This window comes from Sus scrofa, chromosome 1, assembly GCF_054392235.1.
Source record: "Sus scrofa isolate SSC_HxYL_T2T_F1_AM1 chromosome 1, Sscrofa_HxYL_maternal_Yorkshire_Landrace_v2.0, whole genome shotgun sequence".
NCBI classification, from domain to species: Eukaryota; Metazoa; Chordata; class Mammalia; order Artiodactyla; family Suidae; genus Sus; species Sus scrofa.
This window is the reverse complement of record NC_139383.1, coordinates 260,206,929-260,227,676: the sequence shown is the minus strand read 5'-3', so window position 1 is coordinate 260,227,676 and position 20,748 is coordinate 260,206,929. Positions and strand designations below refer to the sequence as shown.

Below are 20,748 nucleotides of genomic sequence, written 5' to 3'. Positions count from 1 at the left end.
ACGCCGCGGGTGCGGCCCTAGAAAAGACAAAAAAAAAATTAAAAAAAAATAAGAACAACAGTGTAGCCTGTTATTTATTGACATAGAAATATGCCTGTGGTACCTATATTTTTGAATAGAAAATTATAAACTTACACTAATCACCCTATTTTGTGGGGAGAAAAACATGTGAGTGCTTGTGTGACTGTGTGTGTGTCAGTGTATTTATGCATAGGCAAAAGCCTGAAAAGCTAAAATAAAAATTATCTCTGGCTGGTGTTGTTATGGATGATTTTTGCCTTTTGTCTTTGCCCTCTTATTGATTGTCAGAATTCCTTACAATATGCATGCATTTCTTTAGTTATGAAGTGGTTTTAAGCCTTGAATTATCTTTTTTTCCATAAAGCTAGTAGAAGAGGAATACTCCAAGGGCATATATTCCTAGATAACAGTAATTTCTATGATGTTTTGATAGAAGGCTTATGTTTCGGGGGGATGGTTTATAGTAAAAAGCCAATGAGACCACGTAAGTTATTAATTTCTATACTTAAATTAACTGTGCTCTGAGAACATGACCTGTACAATTCCTACTTTGGGGTGTTGATCTTGGCTTTATTCTTGCAACCAAATATATGACCTATTTATATAAATGTTCCATAAAATCTTAGAATAAAGGTATAATCTCTGTATCTTCCCCTGAAATCACTATGTATGTATTAAATTATTAACCTTATTAATCGTATTTTCTATCTTCTTGGTGGAATATAGGCTAAGGCTTGAGTGGCTAAGGCTGGGGTGGTGTTTTAGTCTCTAATAATAGTTGCGCTTCTGTATATTTGCCTAATGTTTCTAATATATGTGCATTTTTTATTACTGAAATCTCGCAGACTGTGCTTTTTGTCAATATGCAAGGGTGTACCCCGTTCTGTTTAATGCTACTTGCTGCATTCTCCTTTGTCTGAAATTAATATTGTGACTCCTCATTTCTTTTTGTTTGAATATGATAAAACCAAAGTGTGCTTTTCCCTGTGTTTGTATTTTTACTACCTAAACATAATTTAATACCTTGGTTTTAGAGATGTCTCTTAGAACTAGGTTTTGATTTCTGACCATTTTTATTTATTGTCATAATCAATATTTTGGTCTTATTTCTGTGATTGTCATTATGCTATACTTCCATAATGATTTATTTTATTCTCCAATGTGAGATGCCTTTACCCCAGTTGATATATAAGATCATTCATTGGAGACTCTGAAGAAAATCTTAGTTTTTATTTAAAAAATTAAAAAGCTATTATTAAGCTTTACTAATATTTGATGTGAAATGATACTTTGCTCTGGTCCACATTTAAGGCTGATTCGCTAAGTTGATTCGTAGGAAGTGGGATTGAAGAGAATGATTTCTAGAGGTCAGAGTCAATGAGTATTACACTTTTACATTTTGCTCACTTTCCTTGACTTGCTGGAATTTAAGTGTATTCAGTTAAGCGGATTTAAGTGCTATTTTGTTTACTTTTATATAAGATAATTCACAGAATTGACAAGATTCTTAAGATGATTCCTTAAAAAAACAAACAAACAAACCAGGTGAAAAGTAATGTCCATTATGAAAAAGCAAACACAAGAGACTTATAATAACAACCCTTTCCCCTCCCCCACACAAGCCCAGGTCTAGCTCATACTTTCCCTTTTCCTGGCAGGAATTCACCATTTAGCCACATTATGAGGTAATAGAGAGCATTTTCAAAACGGATGTTTGGAAATGTTTCCTGGTATGTTTCCATTGCTATCTGATACATTGATGAAAACAATATAAATGTTATACCTATAAAAAATAATCTCTCATATCAACACACTTAAAACACTGGAAATAGAATTTTTATCCTGTTTAAAAGTTTTAGAGAACTTTAAACCCATTTGTTGAAGCATAAAACTATAAGAGGTACTTTTCAAGAACAATTGATGGATATCATGGAAGGTGGAAATTTACTACCGCATTTCAACAATAGCAATTACATAATTGGTAGAGGAAATAGAACATAAGTGTCGTGATTATTAAGTATAGCCGATGACATACTTCTTCACTTTGAGTTTGTCTGTGAAGAATTTTTTTCAGCTATTACAGTCATTACAACCAAGTCTGAAATAAAAATGGACCCCAGAATCATACCTTTGAATTGCTGTACTTCAAGGTGTGGAAACAAGATTTTTAAAAACATTGAGAGCAAATTAATCATTCAGCTCCCACTAAAAGCTGTTATTCTAGTGAGAGAAGAAAGTTATTTTGTTATTAATAAATGCAATTAAATTTATTTTAAATTAGGATTAATTTCAGGTTTATCTCATCCTCTTGATGATTCTATGACCATATGTCCTATAATTAATGCAATAAACATTTGCATATGATGACATATGTTTATAATATTTATTAAGAAGTCACTGGACTAGGAATATATTGCTCAAAGTCTCAATGATAAAAATAAAAATGCAATCTTTTTATTTAGCCTATATTTTTCTCTTTAATTAAAAATATATTTGAATATATTTTCTTTAGTTTTTGATGTTGAGAATTAAGCTGTATTCATTTTCATTGCATAAGTAATTTAATATACTTGTGTATATCTTTTTCCACATGTCCTATTTTTTATAAAAAATTGACTTTAACCCTAATTATTGGCATCTTAATCATATAGCTTCTCATAAGAATTATTATTAACATCTGTATTAAATTTTAAAGCCATATTTATAATTATTTAAACAACTCTTTGTTAAGTTTCATATGTATCACTGAGGCTTTTCTACCACAACTTCCTCATTCTTGAATTTTATAATTGTGATCTATGTCTTGATTAAATCTTCAAGTAATTTTTATCCATATATGCTTTTTTGAAAGCATATATGGATGACCATATATACTTTGCTGGAAGCATATATGGACAATATAATGTTTATGTCTTTTAACCTTCAGCATAAGATTTTCAGCCTCAGATATATAAAGCAATTGTTTAGTTACAGAATTCTATGTCATAATCTTTTCCCCTCAAAATGCTCTAGATATCACTCCACTATTTTCTGGAAGTTTGGAATACAGAGACATCTGTTTTTTATCTATTGTTATTTTTAAATATTATTTCCCCCAGAGGTTTATATTCTTTGGTTCTTCTACTGGTCTGTCCCGGGCTCACTCCTGGACATGGCTGTGATCTGTCATTGGCTCTGGGGCTTGAGAGTCTAAGATGGCCTTTGATGCACCATCTGGGACCTGTTAGAGTCATTGTCCATTCAGTCTCTCTGCTGGCCCCGGTCCTCTCACATGGTGATGGGAGTGTTCCAAAAGGTGGAAATTAAAGCTATGGCCTAGGCTTTAGAACTCATACAGTGTTATTACTGCCACATTCTTTTGGCCTAAGCAGGTCACAAGGCCAACCAGATTCTATCTGCTCTGGATAGAAGGGTGTGACATCATGATTTATAATAAGAAATACATGTTTTATCTTTGTCCCCATTGTTCCTGGCCAAGAGATTCTAAAACCTTCAGAACCTTCAAGGTGACAGTGACTTTTTGTATGCTAATGGGCTGATGGTGGCTGAGGGCTCCCAAATGGGGGCTTCAGGATGGGGTCTGGTCACCAGAGGAACCAACCTTGTGATTAGGTAGCTGCAACTTTCAGCCCCACCTTATAAACTCTGGGGGGCAGAAAGGGGCTGGAGATAGATTTAATCACTAATTGACAATGATTTAATCAATCATGCCTATGACATGAAGCCTCTGTTCTCAGGTGGCTGTGGGGTGAAAACACAGTAACCACTTGTTATAGGTCCCCAGTACTTGTCCCTTTGGAGAAGGAATTCAGCTAAGTGACTGAGAGTAGTGAGGCAAATAAGTGTTTTCATAGAGAGAGAACAGAAAAGATAAGCGTGGAGAAAGCACAAGCAAGCTCTGGCGAGTGGCGGGAGGGGGAGGGGAAAGACGAAATGATGGAGAGGGAGAGAGACAGAGGCAGGCAGAGAGAGAAAGAGAGAAACACCTGCTCTGGAGGTCATTTAAATCACTTGTATGGGGCCGTCCTTCTGTGCTTCCTCTGGCCAGTCATCTTGCCTCATCTTGCCTTGTGCCCACTTTTGGCCTGACTCAGGGCCCTCCCATGTGTGTGCCCATCTTTTACCCAAGACAGATTCTACCGCCAGAGTTTCTGGAAAGTTGATAGGATGTACCATGGTCTGGTGCCCCTCCCTTCTCTGACCTTTGGGGAACCTTACTGTGTAGTTGCAGAGGTCTCCTTGCCCTCAAGAGTGAGAAATAGATGGTCTCTATCTTTTATCCAAACAGGGCACAGCTCTTCCTTGGTCCTGCCATAATCTTTATCTTGAAGTTATCTGTCCACAGGGATTGGTTGCTCAGCCTGGGATTCGCCTATCTCCTGTCTCACCTTCATAATAATCCTAACAGGAAAGGTTCGGAGCACTTCTAGGTTGCTGAACACACGGGAGGGTGGCATATGCAGGGAGAGCATGGATGGCCTATGGCCTATACTCAGTACTTTACCCTGCATCTCTTCTACTTGGCTGTTCCTGAGTTGTATCCTTTTAAAATAAATGGGTAATCTAGTTAGTAAGCTGTTTTCCTGAGTTCTGTGACCCATTTAAACAAATTGTTGAACCCAAGGAGGAGGTCATGGGAAGTTTTCATTTATAGCTGATCAGCTAGAAGAGCAGATGACAGCCTGGACTTGTGATTGGCATCTAAGGTGGAGGCAGTCTTGTGGTACTAAGCCCTTAACTTGTGAGATTAACTAACTAACTAGCTAACTCTAGGTAGGTAGTATCAGAATTCCACAATACCAAACCAAACCAAACCCCAGACAAAAAGGAGTTCCCATTGTAGCTCAGAGGTTAAAAAACCTGACTAGTATCCATGAAGATGCAGATTTGATTCCCGGCCCCACTCAGTGGGCTAAGGATCTGGCATTGCCATGACCTGTAATGTGGGGCACAGACACAGCTTGGATCTGGCATTGCTGTGGCTGTGGCAGCTGCAGATCCGATTCAACCCGTAGCCTAGGAATGTCCATATGCTGTGGGTGCAGCCCTAAAAAGACAAAAAAAAAAAAAAAAAAAAAAAAAGAAAGAAAATTTAATTGAATTATAGGACACCTAGTTGTTGCCTGCAGAGGATTGGAGAATTCCTTTGTGTGGGAAAAAATATACACATCTGGTGTCAGAAGTGACTATGGGTGTGAGTATAGTAGAGTATGGAAAAACAGTTTTCCTTTAGTTGGCAAAGAGAGCATAGAGAGGAAATCGTTTTTCCTTTCCAAAGGCACAGTAAAGTCACATTGCTGTGGGGTGTGGATACTGTGAGGGAAGGAATTTGCAGCCATTAAACCATTTACCATTCCAACAAACGGCAACATTCTACTTAAAAATAGAAATCCATTTGTCCTGCCTCTACGTGACAGTTCCAGGTCTCAGATTCCTTCCACCTCTGAGGACCCCTGAGTCCTTTGTCACCAGTTAGCCAATGCAGAGAGATTTGATAGAGAAGGCACACTGGCTTCTTACAAGACAAACAAACAAAACCCTTAGCCCAGGAGAGATACTTTACTTCTGCTCATATACCTTTGTAAGAACTATTGATGTGGCTCTACTCCAAAGTTAAGGGACAGGTGTCTCCCAAGAATAGTAACAGAAGGGGGACTGTGAATTTTTAGTGGATAATCAGCCATTTATGCCACATTCAACAATTTTTTTTTTTGTTTAAACTTCCACTGCTGTTATCAGATACTCATTGAAAAACCCTCCGGAATCTTTCTGAGACACAGATTGGCATATTTGTGTGCTCATTTCTTAGAGTAAATGTTTCAAAGGAATAATTTCATGTTTTCAAGGTGGTTTTCTTATTTGGCCTTGCAGCCTCTATTCAGGACCTAGGCTGACCCAGTGTTGGATGCCTTTGCATTTAGGTGGCTTTTTGCTTCTGTTTGTGAGCACTTCCTTCTTGACAATTCCTGGCTTAGGAGAAGGCTTAGCAGCACAAATAGCATTTTGATTGTTGGGTCTTCCTTTCCCAATGTCTCTTTCCACCCTTCCAAATTAGCTGGTTTTAAAGGAGTTGTCTGGGTCCTTCCTCTTCTTTGCTATTCCTTCTCTATCACTGGGACATTCATACGTCGAGCCTAAATGGTACCTTCTGTTCATTACCATCAGCCTGTATGAAATACACATGCCCTAACGTGTCAGGCATATGCATGGCATCCTTCCTATTTTCCAGTGCTGTTGCAGGTTTTTCCCTAATTTTATATCTATTGGTCATCCCATTTGACTGAGGGTGGAGGGCTGAATGTTTGACGCCTGCACTTACATCACCATCAGATGCAGAGAAATTACAGTCTCACATTGAAATGCTTGTGGAAATTATACGGCCTGTGATATCAGTTTCTTTAAAACACCTTGTAAACTTTTACTTTTGCAGAACTATCATAAATCTTTTTAATTCAGCAGTTTACACGAAGTACTCCAGTATTCTACTGAGAAGTAGAGCTTTTTTTTTTGCTTGATCGAAACTTTGCACCGTTGGAAGTTGTTAAGAACACCATTTGTTGCAGCCAAATTTCTCCATATCTGATAATCAAAAATAATGATAGCTCACATGTGTATCCATTTAGGGAGTAGTTCTGAGGCTGCGCAGCTGTGCCTGAAGTGGTCCTGAGAAGTGGGGTGCCGGCGGTATCAGGAGTGGCACTTCTGCCCTCAAGCAGCTCGCAGTCACTGAGGGGCAGATGGTGATTAATTAGTGTGATGGTATTTTGGAATATGAATCAGCATGCTTTCCTTTTCTCTGCTTCCTTGCATGTGACCTTTCCTCAGTGGTTTTCACACTAAGTCTGGGGGAAGCAGGAATGAAAGGGTAAGAAACAGCAGGTGGGGTGAGCTTTTCTTTTCCATTTTGTTTTCAACCTCCAACACGGGCTTTTGTGACCCAGCAGTCAGAAGGCAAGCTTGAGAGAGGTGAGGCATAAACATTATGCCAACACAAGAAATTTTTTGAAAGAGTTATCTATCGGACTTGTGGCCGAGGTATGGTTCAGGGGAGGAGGAGCAATGACCTTGTGGAGCTGGGAGATGTGAGATGGAGGGTCAGGTCTGGATGTCCATGTGAAGGACAGCAGGGTCCACACAGCAATCCTCTACAACTTTTTCAGCCCAAGACCTTATTGAGCTGTAAGAGGTGCCTTCTGCCATCTTTTCCATGGCTCGGGCAATGAGGAATCCTTCTCCCTTAAAAACAAACAAACAAACAAACAGGTTGAGTGTCATGACCCCCAAGAAATAGTTGATGATGTGGAAGAAGAAGCCAAGAAGAAGCCTCTGGACTGGCTTTCAACAAGAGTGAGCAAGGGTGAAACCCACTCTGTTTTCACAGATAATTATAATGCGAGATTCTGAAACAGATTTTTAAGCAAATGGCTATAAAGCAAAGAGAAAAGGAAATAGTGCTAAGAGTGGCCAGCAAGATGGGGCTTCACTAGCAGCAGTGTGACACCCTTAACTCATGTCCTTCTGGGTAAGGCCTGCAAGAGAATGTGTGAAAACACAGGTGCAGTGAAGATAATTACATGGTTTTAGTAACATAGTGTTTGAACTCAGGATAAAGACTACATCCAGCAAAAGACTTAAAAATGGCATTTATATGAAAGCTTGTTGAAGGCATGTGAATCAATTCATGTATAACCATACTTTTAATAAAAACCACCTTAATTAAAAAAATTGGGGTTCCTGCTATGGCACAATGAGTCAAGAATCCTACTGCAGCAGCTCAGGTCACTCAGAGGCTCAGGTTTGATCCCCTGTCTGGCTTAGTGGATTAAGGATCTGGTGTTGCTGCAGCTGTGGTGTAGGTTGCAGCTGCAGCTCAGATTCCATCCCTGACCTGGGAACTTCCATATGCCTTGGGTGTGGCTATGAAAAAAAATTACGTAAAATTATTATCGTCCTTGTAAAGCTAATTCCTAAGAACAGAGTAGAGAAAAAATCATGAGCATTCTAAATTGAGCCTGAAATATGTATTACATATTAATATAAAACATATTTCTACTTTTAAGAAAATTATAATGGTTTGTGGGATTATGGGAGGATTTTCTTATTTTCAGGTTTCAAATGAACATATATTTTATAATTAGAAATAATGTGATTACAATTCTTTTGAAAATAGGAAATTGAAGATATATTCTGATGAATAAAGCATTTTTTTCTATAAATTTTTCTCTATAAACTATCTTGGTATATCAAAATAATAATTTGAAAACTTGAAATTAAGGTTTTAAAAATTTTAATAAATTTTGTTGTAATGAGATTATTTTTGGTTTTGTCCAAAGTGCACTGAAGCTATAACTACCTTAAAAATTTGGCATTTTCACCATGACTAATAACTTCTAAATACTATTGCTTTGAAAAAAATTTAGGAAAGCAATTCTTTATTCTTAGAAACCAAAGACAAAGGATCATGTGACCCTGTTTCCTCTAACTGACTTCATTCCTCTTGACTACTTTGACATCTACTCCACGTCCTGTTTCAATAACCTGGTTGACGTTGATCTCAACATTTCATTGGGAGTTCATGGTGGAAAGAAATTCCTCTGAATATTTGTATGTCATTCTTATAGTAAATGCAGTGTCGTTTGCATTTTGTAACTTTTTTTGCTAGCTTGTACCCCTTTGAAGACTTGGGTACTTTTATATTATTAGCTCAAAGACAATTATTATCATTTGCCCTCTTGATTTATGCTGAGACCTCAGCGATTGAGCCATGATTCACAGGGTCATTATATAAAATTGCATAAGTGCTCCATGAACAGAAATTTTCTTTAAACTTCTTAACATCAAACTAAAAGAGGAGTTGGTTTCCTAGCATTTTCCTTTAAAAAGGGCTGTGTTATTATAATAGCACAGTTGTAGCTACTGTGGTTTGCTCTTGTGGATGTAAAAAGGTACACATTTAAATTTCAGAAATGACATTATATAGCAAAAAGAACACCAGCTTTAGAAACGACAGACTTGACTTCTCGTTCAACACTCAGATAATTACTTTCTGTATATTCTTAGACACATTATTTCACTTCTCTGAGCTTCTATTTTCTCATCTTAAAGTGGAATTAAAAGATAACCCCAAACTGTCTTTCAGGATTGTTATAGGATTAAAAATATATTATGCCAAGTGCCATATGTGTAGTAAATGCTCAATAAATGATAGTAATATTTTGTTCGTATCTTTACTTTCTGTCAATTCCTATGTTTGCAGAACAGCGGGGATATCCTGAATGATGAATTACCAACTGTGGCTCTGAGTTTTGGAATTTAGGAAGGCATGGTTTGGGATACATGAGCTCATATCTGTACAATAGCCTTGAAAATTCAACTGCTTTTTTATTATATGAACAGCAGGATCCTCTATCACATATTTGTAGTGACTAAGTCAGACAGCTTCCATAACTGACATTTTAGCTAGTTTAAAATATAACTGAAAATCAAAGGCTGCCTAATCTTGTTAACTGTGTTAAAAACGCATTGGTTTTTTAAGTTCAGTGACTACTCACTAAGCCATTACCAAGCACCTGAATATAGAGTAAAAAGGACCAGCAAGCCTCCTGGTTGCATGGAAATGGCTTTTGAGTGGGAAGAGAGCTAAGAAAAAAACAGATCAGTTCATAAATAAAATAATTAGAGTTTGTCCAAAGTGTTGGGGAACTCAGCTGGAGAGTAACAGAGGACTTATTGAGATAGAGTGATCCTAATCCTGAAAGGCCTACGGCTGCTGCTGACATTTAAACTTCAATGAGAAGCAGCAACTTCTGTGGAGGCTGGAGACAAGACTGGTCCAGGAAGCCAGAAAAGCATATACAAAGCCCTAAGTCTAGAAACATGGAACATTTGATGAATATCCAGGTTGTTTTCAGAGCCATCAATAACCTTTCTTCTGTCATTCCACTTGTTGAATAAGTATTGAAGTAAGACTTTGATAATTTGAGATTTGTTAGCCGTATATTAAAATACACTGTCATAAGATAGTCCAGAAGATTATATAGGCAGGTAACATTTTTGCTAAAACAGGTTTATGGGTTACCAAATAAAAGCTATTCAGTCTTCTTGTTTCTTATTCTAAACAGTAATTATGATAATAATATCACTGTTCTTTCATAGTGTATTTGTAGTCTCCAGAGAGCCAAGAAAATATCAGAATACTAAGTGGAGCTGGGGAATTGGGGTTGGTGTCTGTTTCCTCAGGCTCTCATGGACACTATTGATGTTCTCATCATCCAAATGTATAGAGTATCTTAAGTTCAGGTGGCTCTGAAACTTCCCTCCCTCACAAACTTGACTCCAGAATTTTTGCTTAGCCTGGGAGCCCCAGTGACTGAACACTACTCATAGGACCTCTCTGATTCCAATACCTTCCTTGTCTTAGGGATCCTCTCTCCTCTTTGTGTTCCCTTCCTCTTACTCGAAGGCACTCGCTGCTTCTGTTTCCCCAGCAAAATGCTCTTAAGGTCTCACTTTTGGAAGATAAGAGCCAGGTAGGGAGGGTAACTGTGGGCCAGAGAATGGCTTGGCTATCCTTTTTGAATAGGTTGGGAAAAATGTAGTAAGAACCAATACCTAATACTTGCCATCGGGAAGCACAGAATGTCATAGAATATGTTTTATTTTTTTAAACTTAGGTTCTGTTTGGTCAAAGCTATATGTGTATGTAATTCTATGAAAAGTAACGCTTCTTTGTCTATTCCTATATTCCTCTTTTTGGTGGCAGCAATTGCAACACTTCTAACTCTTTTAGCATTTAGACTCTTTCAGCATTTTTCTCTATATATTTAAGCCAAGCTTATGTTGCTATTTCTTGATGTGTCAAAACTGCATTAAGTTATAATACTATTTTAATTACTACACTATGGTAGATGAGGATTTATCGCTATCTACCTTTCTCATTCCTTCATTCTCTCCGTGTAATTGTATGACCACTTAAGATGATTTATAGCTGGGCATGCAGTATTGTATGATTAGTTTCTTGCACAGTATTTCCTTGTACTTGGAATTACTCTTGTTTTTATCCTTTCCTTAGGTTTCTGTGTACTCATCATTCATTCATTCATCCTTAACCTTAACACCCAGTTGTGTAATTCAAAACACATTAGGTAGTCTATCAATTTCATCTCTTTGAAGAACTTTCTTCTGGAATCTTTTAATCTGCTCCAACCTGGAGCAGGGTGGTGGCCATGGAAATATGTTGCCCAGAAACCCCTTTAAGGAGGGACCTTTTGTTCTGGCTGCTGGGAATAAGTCAGCAGACAGCCTCCAGCTGTCAGCTTCATCATTTTTTGTCTCAGCTGCAGAGAGCTGTCCTGCCCAAGAGCATGCCTTTCCCCAGGTGGCCCATATCCAAAAACTGATAATGGAGAAGCTATAAAAGTCACTTCAAGTCACTTCAGCCCACTGTGGAGCAACTCAAATGGACTATAATGTTCTAGAGTCACTGAGGAATTGGCCAAAGCTTTATTGTATCTGCATTATAATTCAGCTTCTCCTACTGTTCCATTTTGCTTCTTCCCTCTCACTTCTTCCCAATTCCTGAGAAGTATTGATTTCCAATAAATATTCTCATGCTGAACTCCTTATCAGCCTCTGCTTCAGGAGAACCCAACCTGAACTAATTTCTCTCTTAGGGCTTCTGCACAGTTTTTTTGCAATATCTCTCACTATCACCCTGGAGATTCCCTCTGATGTTATGAATCTTCATTGTTATGTTGGATTCTCTATTTCCTGGAACTCCAGCCTTCTTCTCGTTGGTTTATTCTCTTTTTATGGAACACATTCTCTAGTAGCTTCCCAAGGAAAAGTACCTGGAAGGTAAAAATTTTTAAACATTGTGAATCCAAATATGGCTTTATTCTCATCACATGTAATTGACAGCTTCTTTAGATATAATCTTCTGGGTAGGAAGTAATTTTCCTTCAGAATTTGAAGGGATTGCTCAATTTTCTTTTGGTTGCAAGATTTCTGTTTAGAACTATTATTCCAATATAATTCTTGAACTTTTATATGAAAACTTACTTCTTCTCTGCAAACTGTAGGATCTCCTTTGTTCTCATATTTATAATTCTGCTGAGTCTATTACTACGAACCCAGTTGCTTTCCATTTTCCAAATTTTTTTGCTCTTAGCTCCTTTGTATTTTCTTTGTGTATTTATACCTTAAAACAAACATATAGGGAGACAGATAAACAATAACAAAGCATGAAAAATGTGTAATGGCATTAAGCTAGACTTTTGGGAAGGAGGGAGCAGGGATTAAATATGTGTATTTAAGAAGTATAATTCGGAGTTTCCAGTGGTTAATGAACACGACCAGTATCCATGAGGTCTTGGGTTTGATTCCTGGCCTTGCCCAGTGGGTTAAGGATCTGATGTTTCCATGAGCTGTAGTGTAGGTCACAGAGCCGTGGTGTAGGTCGCAGATGTGGCTCAGATCCCAGGTTGCTGTGGCTGTGGTGTAGACCAGCAGCTATAGCTCTGATTTGACCCCTAGCCTGGGAACCTCCATATTCCTTTGGTGTGGCCCTAAAAAGACCAAAAAAAAAAAAACTATAATTCATTTTTTTTTTCAAGGAAAAGTTTATCTAGTGAAGCTGCTGTGTGTATCTTTCTCTCCCCGCCCCAACTCTTCTCTAAGCACTAATTGCATAACTATCCTATATCACATCTTGTATCTACAAAGTCACTGTTTTGGGGCCTTTGACTCTTTATATCAATAGCTAGGATAAAGAGCTCTGTTCTGTCCTGACTGCAGTCCTGTGCAGACTGTGCTGAGTGCTAGCCCAACTGCTGCCAAAGGGAGGAGTCCTGTTTATGCATTAGAGTCAAGTCGGATACCTGTGAATTTCCTTAAGACTCAAATCCAGGAATGTCCATCTTCAGTAAGAGTAGGGAGTTGCACTCCTTCTAGGAAACAGAAATTGTGAAATAGAACCTTAAGAATGTTATTGAAAATTCCTACCTACCATCACTTTTTTGGTGGGGGTGACTGACAAGGTGAAAACAGAACTCCCTCAGCTGAAACTAATGAATAATTAATCCTGAGGGAAGTGACAGAAAATGGATTCCAGTGAATCAGCTGCCAAATTCGTTATATCCTTTGGAATTAGACATGATCTATATATGAGGTACAATTTTTAAGCATTATGTGCTAAGTTATGTGAACTCAAAGACTGTAGTTCTTACAGGGTTTAATTAGTTGAGAAAATGAGAAATAAAAGTTTCTTGTTCTGTGTGTTGTAGTGATGAGAGAACCAGCAGAAGGCCAGAAATTCCTCTTTTTTTTTTTTTTGTTCTAATTTCAACCATTGTGTTGAATAGATTTATTTGGGAAAGTTACTTTATCTAAGATTTATGATCCTTCTTTGTAATTTTGAGAAAATACCAATGTCTTCATAGTGTTGTTAACAAATTAATGCATATAAAGCTATGAGCACAAACAGTATGTTTGTAAATGTTAGGTGTTCGGTCGATGGTAGTTTTCTTCCCTCGTGTCATCTATATTTGACTAGGAATGTGGTGATTTTTGTGTGCAAGAACATTTTGGAGCCACACCATTAACACTTCCTTCAAAGAATCTACAGGATGAGGAAGTTTCTTCTGTATTAACTGAATTGTGAATTCAGATGGGTCTTACTCTCCTGCATACACATTCAATCCTCAAATTGGGGCCAATCAATTTAAGCTGTAGTGTGGAGGACCTGACAATCAGGGAAGATTTCATAGCTAGAATTAACTGCAGCAAAGAAAATTGGGTCTGTAAATAAGAACTGACAGCTAAAGCAAACATGAATTTTAATGGCACATGTTAACCATACACAATTTGAGATTGGCAGTGGGGAATTCTTTCCGAAAACAGGCACTAGGTAGGATGGGTCTTGACTTGGGAATTCACAGGGGCACACACATCCATTCAGTACACCTTTTCTGGCCCAAAGACATCAGCACACCTAGAGACCCACAATATCAGGGAAAGTGGCCTCTCTATTCACATCAAATGATCGTATGTACAGACTGTTTCCATTTAATATAATTGTCAGCAGTAAAGACTCATTTGGTATAACTTAGAAGTGACAAGGAAATTGGATGGAATTTCACTTGGTTGACTCTAGAAGAACAATGAAGCAGTGACTAGAAGTCTTAAACCCTAATGTCTATGAAGGCTTAGCAGGTTTGTGTCCACATTAAAAGTGATGGCAGAAAGGAAGTCCATTTAGTTATTGAGGACTTTTACAGGATCCTTGTCCTGTCTCATCAGTTTCTGGACTGAAGGATGATAGCACCATCATCCCCAGCTCCTTGTCATGATTGTGGATGGAGAAAGGCCAAAGGGCAGAGGAACAGCCAGTAGCCTGGATGTTACCTGCTTCAGAATTGTTCACACTAATGTTGACCCTCTGGGGAGGCCAGAAAAGCATAACTTTTTTTGTGCTTCCCTTGAGTAAATCCAATTACTATTTGTTCTTCCTAATGAGAATGTTTAAAAAAAAATAGTGAACATTATCTGAATGTCTTAGAAAGGGAAATATGCAAAAATACAGTTTTTACATTTCAATATATGCATTTATGTTTTAACTGGTAAAAAGCTTATTTTATTAACTATACTTTTTTAGCTAAAAGATAAATATTTTCTAAGTTCTTTTCTAAGAAAATGCAATTCCTCACTTATTGAGTATTCTTTTATTCTTCTATTAAATAAGGTATAGAATTTGTTGTAGAAAATTATATTCTCTAATACTAAATACTCTGGTATGTCTTTACAGAAAATACAAATATGTAATTAGTGGTTAATGAGTAATCAGGTTTTTGTTAGAGGGACATAATCCTGAAAATCAAGGGTGAGATGCGATTTTTTTTGGTTGGAGGGGAGGCGTTACATGTAGAGAGAGTTATGACAAGATTTGAGAAACCTATATGTGTCCCAAGAACTATCTATAGATTAAATCAATGTTGCACATACACATGGCATGTTGGATTAGCACATGAAGATTTCTTCAACTTTAAAATGTTGTCCTCACCTTTGAGAAGTTTTGTAGCCATTTTTCTGTTGTGAATTTTCAAATATAACCTGTCTGCTCCCTCACCTGGTGCATATTGTCATGGATGGGAAATAGGTAGTAAGGTCTCCATGGCCTAGATACTGAAATCAAGCTCAGAGAAGCTCTGTAATGTGGTCAAGGCCATGCAGCTACTCAGTGATAGAGCCAACTTGAAAACCCAAATTGGTCTTATTTCAAAGCCCAGACTCTTTTTACTCTACCATGTTGCCTTTCAACTAAGCACATTTGCTTTTTTATACTGTAGTTTCAAAGATTCAGTTCCATGAGGAAGTGGCAAGAATATGTACACATAGGAAGGTAGAACTATATTTTTATGTGTTGCTTTGAGCCTCAAAAATCAGCTATTTAATGCAATAAAAGAGAGAGGGTTAAGTGATGCCCAGTGTGGAAGGAAAAAAGGAAATGACTTTAACCCACTAAGGAGCCCCTGGAAGAATGGCCAGAACTCTGCCCGGGGAGTCAGGCTTAACTGCAGCTCAGGCATCAACCTCTGCATGACCTGGGGGAAGTCCCTATCTTACTTTGTCCTTTATTCCCCCATTTGTAAAATGAAAATGTGAAACCAAGCCCCAGAGACAAACTGGGTATCTGTTCTGGCTTCCTAATCCAACTGTGCAAAACATCTGGACTATGAAACAAAATTAGATTCAAGTCTTCATTGTTATCACTGACTGTATTTCTTGAGCAAATAACTTAATATGTTTTAACCAAACTATTCTCACCCCAAATTATGCTGATGAAGAAATAACAACAAATATTCCTTCATTTACTTTCCCAACAGGCAAGTAGTGCTATAAACCTCGATCCTGACACCTTAACATGATGTTGTCAAAAAAACAAAACAAAACAAAAACAACAACAAAAAAAAAACAGTGGGAAAATATATACAGAAAAGTTACAAAAATTTTCTTCACAAATCAAAGTGCTATGAAATAGCCACAGGGGAAACTGTTTTCTCAAATAGGTCTCAAGGACAGATTGTATGTTTATATACCTTGTTCACCACAGAAACATTCTCAGACTTTCAAGGAGACTTATTGACAAATGAATATCTATCTATCTATCTGTCTGTCTGTCTGTCTATCTGTCTATCTATCTATTTATCTATCTATCTATCTATCTATCTATCCATCCATCCATCCATCCATCCATCCATCCATATGGAAAGTATCATATCAAACAGAATAAGATACAACAATAGCTTAAGCATCAGTGGAACTCATTGGTAGCAGAGGGTGGAGCTGGTGAGGTGTCCTTAGATTTCTGTCCCTCAGCAGATGGATGAAGACTGGGAAGCCTGCCCCGGGGTAATCCTTCATTCCCAGAGCCATTAGAGTGAAGAGGAAGAAGAGTTTGTCAGTGGTCTGGCTGTACAGCCCTTCCTTCCAGCGGCAGGGTCTTTAGGGGGCCCAACACAGCTTGTCTTCATTTTGAATTATAGAGAAAAAAGAGTTATAGGTATTATTTTTTTCTGAATTATCTGAGAGTTTCTATCAACACTGACAGAGAGAAACACAAAATTTTGAATCAGAGCATTTTATTTATTTTTTTCATATAATGATTTTTATTTTTTTTCCATTATAGCCGGTTTACAGTGTTCTGTCAATTTTCTCCTGTACAGCATGGAGACCCAGTTACATATACAGAGCATTCTATATTTAGAAAGGAGTCCTGAAGTTATGAGGTTTTACAAATTATAGGAAAGAGAATAAAGGCTGTAAGAGTGTGACTCTCTGACTTGTGTAGTGGAAAAAAAAATCAGGGACAGGATGGAGGCAGACCAGGGTCAAGTATGGTATAGTTCATGTCAGTATAAGGTCTTGGTAAATAAACCAGAAAAACTGAAGTTTCAATTAGGAATTGAAAAGTTGAGAGTGAGCCCAAGATGGCTATTACTGCCACCACCACCAATCAATCAATAAGAAAGATAAAAACAAAAATAGCAATAGTAACAATGACTCTTTTGCTATTTTTAGACCTGGCATTGCCTTGAGATGAATTAAAAAAAAAAAAAAGTTCAGGAAGATGGTCTTGACTTGAATCCTGTTCCCATTATGCCTTCATACAAAGGGGACCTTTCATCTTATAAATAAAATCCAAATTTGATGGAGTTCCTCTGTGTTATGAAACTACTGCCCTACAGCACTTTGAAAGGGAGAGAATAATTTGGCTTAAAACTGTAGCATGTAAATGCGCAGCAGTGGGAACCAGGGCCTCACTGTTCAATCCCACAGGACATTCCAAGAGAAAACTGCTTGGCTTGTCAGGCAGTCTTCCTCCTAGTACTGGAAAAGCAGCATTTTATCATAATCCTCATTTGTCAGATGAAAAGTCCTTCGTATTACCTGCCTCATCTGTCCTTAAGCATTCTTAGAGGATAAAAGGAGTCTAAGGGTGGCAGGAAACTCAAGGAACTCCTGCTTTTCAAATACTTGAGCCAAAGAATCAGTTCTGTCCAAATGCGCTGGAGGGAATAATTGCTAAACTTGGGCAGTAATTTTCAAGGAAATGGAGAAAGAAGCGGAATGGCAGCCAATGTGATAAAACTGGGCTTGACTGAGGCTGACCAGTAAGGAGGAGGGACAGCCCCCCGACACCTGGCTATGATCCTTCACACCTTTCCCTGGGCTAATTCTACCTTCTTAGAAGCCCAGCCTTCCAAACAGGTTGAATGGTGATTCTTTGGCCAGTATATCTGAGTTTCTTCATGTTGCCAGCCAGCAGCTCCTTATTACACATGTAATTCAGGGAGATGGATTTAGTTTCTAGAAAACTAGATTCTTGCTCAAATGGCTCTGGTCTTGCCTGATATCCACATCGTCGTTATTGGCGTTTATTGTCTACTTTCATCTGGTAATAGGTCTTGGGGAACCTGCAAGCTGCCAAGTCACTAAAAAATAAAAATCACTGTCTTTTTGAGAATGTAGTCTTGAGACAAGGATCAAGGTCATCGGTAAACTCCTCCTGATTGACCCCATAGAAGCAAAAGTCCAGGAGGTCTTCTTTTCCAGGTAGTTTATCCCCAGGAAAAAGTCTGCTGAAGAAGTTGTCTGAGAATGGGAGTTATTTGGAGCCTCCAGCACCATCTTCTGTCTCTGTGAGAGGAAGACGTAGGAACCACTGGTGGGCTGGGCAATGGAATGGTGATTCTCCTTTGTTCCTCCAGTCAAGCGCTTCCTAATGTCCAAGGCAAAGCTTCATGTCTTTTATGTGAGCACTTTTTATCCAATTGTGATGTTTGGGGGTTAGGCATCTTTTATGTATCAATGTTGAAGTTCCAAACAGTGAGAGAGAACAAAGATGTTTTAGGGGGTATAAAATCTTTAGTTGCAGTATGCCATCCCGGTAATTTACTGAATATTCATCTTTCCTCCAGCTACCATCAGTTCATCTAGCTTAACAACTGCCTTCTTTCAGCTTCTAGAAACCATTAGCATAAAAGTCCCTGGGTGGACAAATTGGTGGAAGAAAACCCATGTGGCAAGGACATAGTATTTGGGTTTCCCAACCACGGCCTTACCATGCCCCTGAGTCCATTAGGCCGGTGGTACAGGGCACCTAGCACATCCCAACCAGGAGTCGTATACACTGCTGGTCCCCAGTATTCAGCCCTAGTGAAAAGAACTTCCCCCATTAGTGTTTCTGAACCTTAGCCTTCCATACGTAAAATGAGTACAGCTATATTAGCTTGTGGTGAAGCAGGTACTTGCTGGCATGTTGTAAAAACCCAACAAGATGATGTGTTGAATTTCCCAGAACAGTATCTAATTAATTCCATTTTTTTTTTTTTTTTTTGCTTTTTCTCTCCTCTTTCCATTTATGAATTAGAACCAATCTAAAGTCACTACAGAATCAACATCTATACCCATAGTCTTCTAATCCTCGCCTCTCCTGAGGAAAACAAGAAAAATCTATACTTTTCCCCTCCCATAAAACTGGAACTTTTTTTGAACTGGTCTAACTGATGTCTCCCAACATTACCTCCCAATCTTACTGTGTCCTCAGGTCCCCCAGTCCTGTGCTAAACACCACTGCATTAAGCACCACTGCATTATTCCCACCTTCCCCTGGAAAACATCCGCATGCTGCACTCTTATTGCTGCTTGAATCCCACTGTATAGTTATGGGCCATGTCTTCTTCCTCATCTATACCGTAAGTTCCTTGAGGGAAAGGTCTAGTTGTTGTTTGTATTTGATATCAGGTACCTCGTAGGTAACCAATAAATTTTTGCTTAATAAAACATTCAGTCAAACTCTGGGGGGTTGTAAAGATGGCCTGGACATTTTAGAAGGATACTTTTGGTTTCCTTGAAGACTTCCCACCAAATAAATACATATGATTTCATTTTAGAGGAAGGATAATTGATTTTTCTTTATGAGTAAGGAAGACACTTTTTTTTTCTTCTTACTGATGTGTAGTGAAGGACATAAATTACACAGGAAACAGGACGCAGAGACATAAACCTGCTTAATCCAATTATGCATTTCAGTCAACAAACAGGGTCCCAAGAGAGGGGAGGATAATGCAGGGGATGGAGACCACTGAAGGGGAGCTAGGAATCTGTGTGCTTCACTTTTCTAAAAACAGAGAGAGAGAGAGAGAGAGAGGAGCCAAGAGAGAAGGAGGTAGAATAGCTGTCATAGGAAGAGAGAACCAATGTTCTTTATTATATAATATAAAATGAATCTTGAAGAGAGTATTCAGTCTTTAGAATGTTAAACAGTGGATACATAAATAATTTTCTGAAGACAAATGAAAAGAGGCCAAAAAAAAAGCACACAAACAAAACAAAGAAACCAAAGTGAGGAAAACAAGAACCAGGCCTTTAAAAGAAAAAGCAGTCTAATTACAGCCATTTGACTAAGAAAAAGTCATGCTTGTAGCCTGATGGAGACAATACACACTCGACTTCTAATCCCAGGAGAGAGTACCTAAGGAAGGCCACTGGGGTGGGGAGAAAGAGGACCAGTGGGGACACTGAGAGTTAATGAACATAGGACCAACCATTTTCACCTCACATACTGCACCTTATTTCAGTACAGTAACTCTCTGAAGCAAGAGTCTGTTACTTGCATTTGCAAATAAACTGATGTTCAAATATTAACCATTAATGGCACAGCTGAGATTGAACCCATGTCTACTTGACCTTCCACAGCTTCTGCGACTTCTGTACAGTGCCCTTTCCACAATGGGATGTGACTCATACAACCCTGTTCCCCTGGTTGCAGGCTCTAGGCTATTTGCACTGTTGTACATGAACTCTAGGTCAGGGATTCACAGGTCCCCTTCTTGTGTTCTACTAATTAAATGTTCATTACTTACACTATAGTAGTTGAATCTTTCTCTTGCATATAGCTTTGCCCTTCTTTTCTGCAGCTGAACTCTTGGGTTCTTATCTGGGGCCTAGATTGGTAGAGGAATCATCATGGCAGGGGGTGGAGAGGGTCCTCGAGAGTCTCAAACTAGTAATTACCTCCTCTAGCCCAGAAGTGACATTGCTTACAAGAGCCACTCATTTGCAAGAGCCAGACACATGGAAAGCTGAGTGCAGGAAACATTTGGTGAACAGCATCAGTGACTACTGAAGCATTTGTTGTCTTTAACATGCTGTGTATTTTATGAATGT

At 38.3% G+C, this 20,748-nt stretch overlaps 1 protein-coding gene across 10 annotated transcripts in view; it reads left to right on the top strand.

The window, feature by feature from the left end:
- LOC146407135 (uncharacterized) overlaps positions 1 to 20,748 on the top strand; it is a 975,296-nt gene that overhangs the window by 517,342 nt on the left and 437,206 nt on the right. The window lies entirely within an intron of this gene.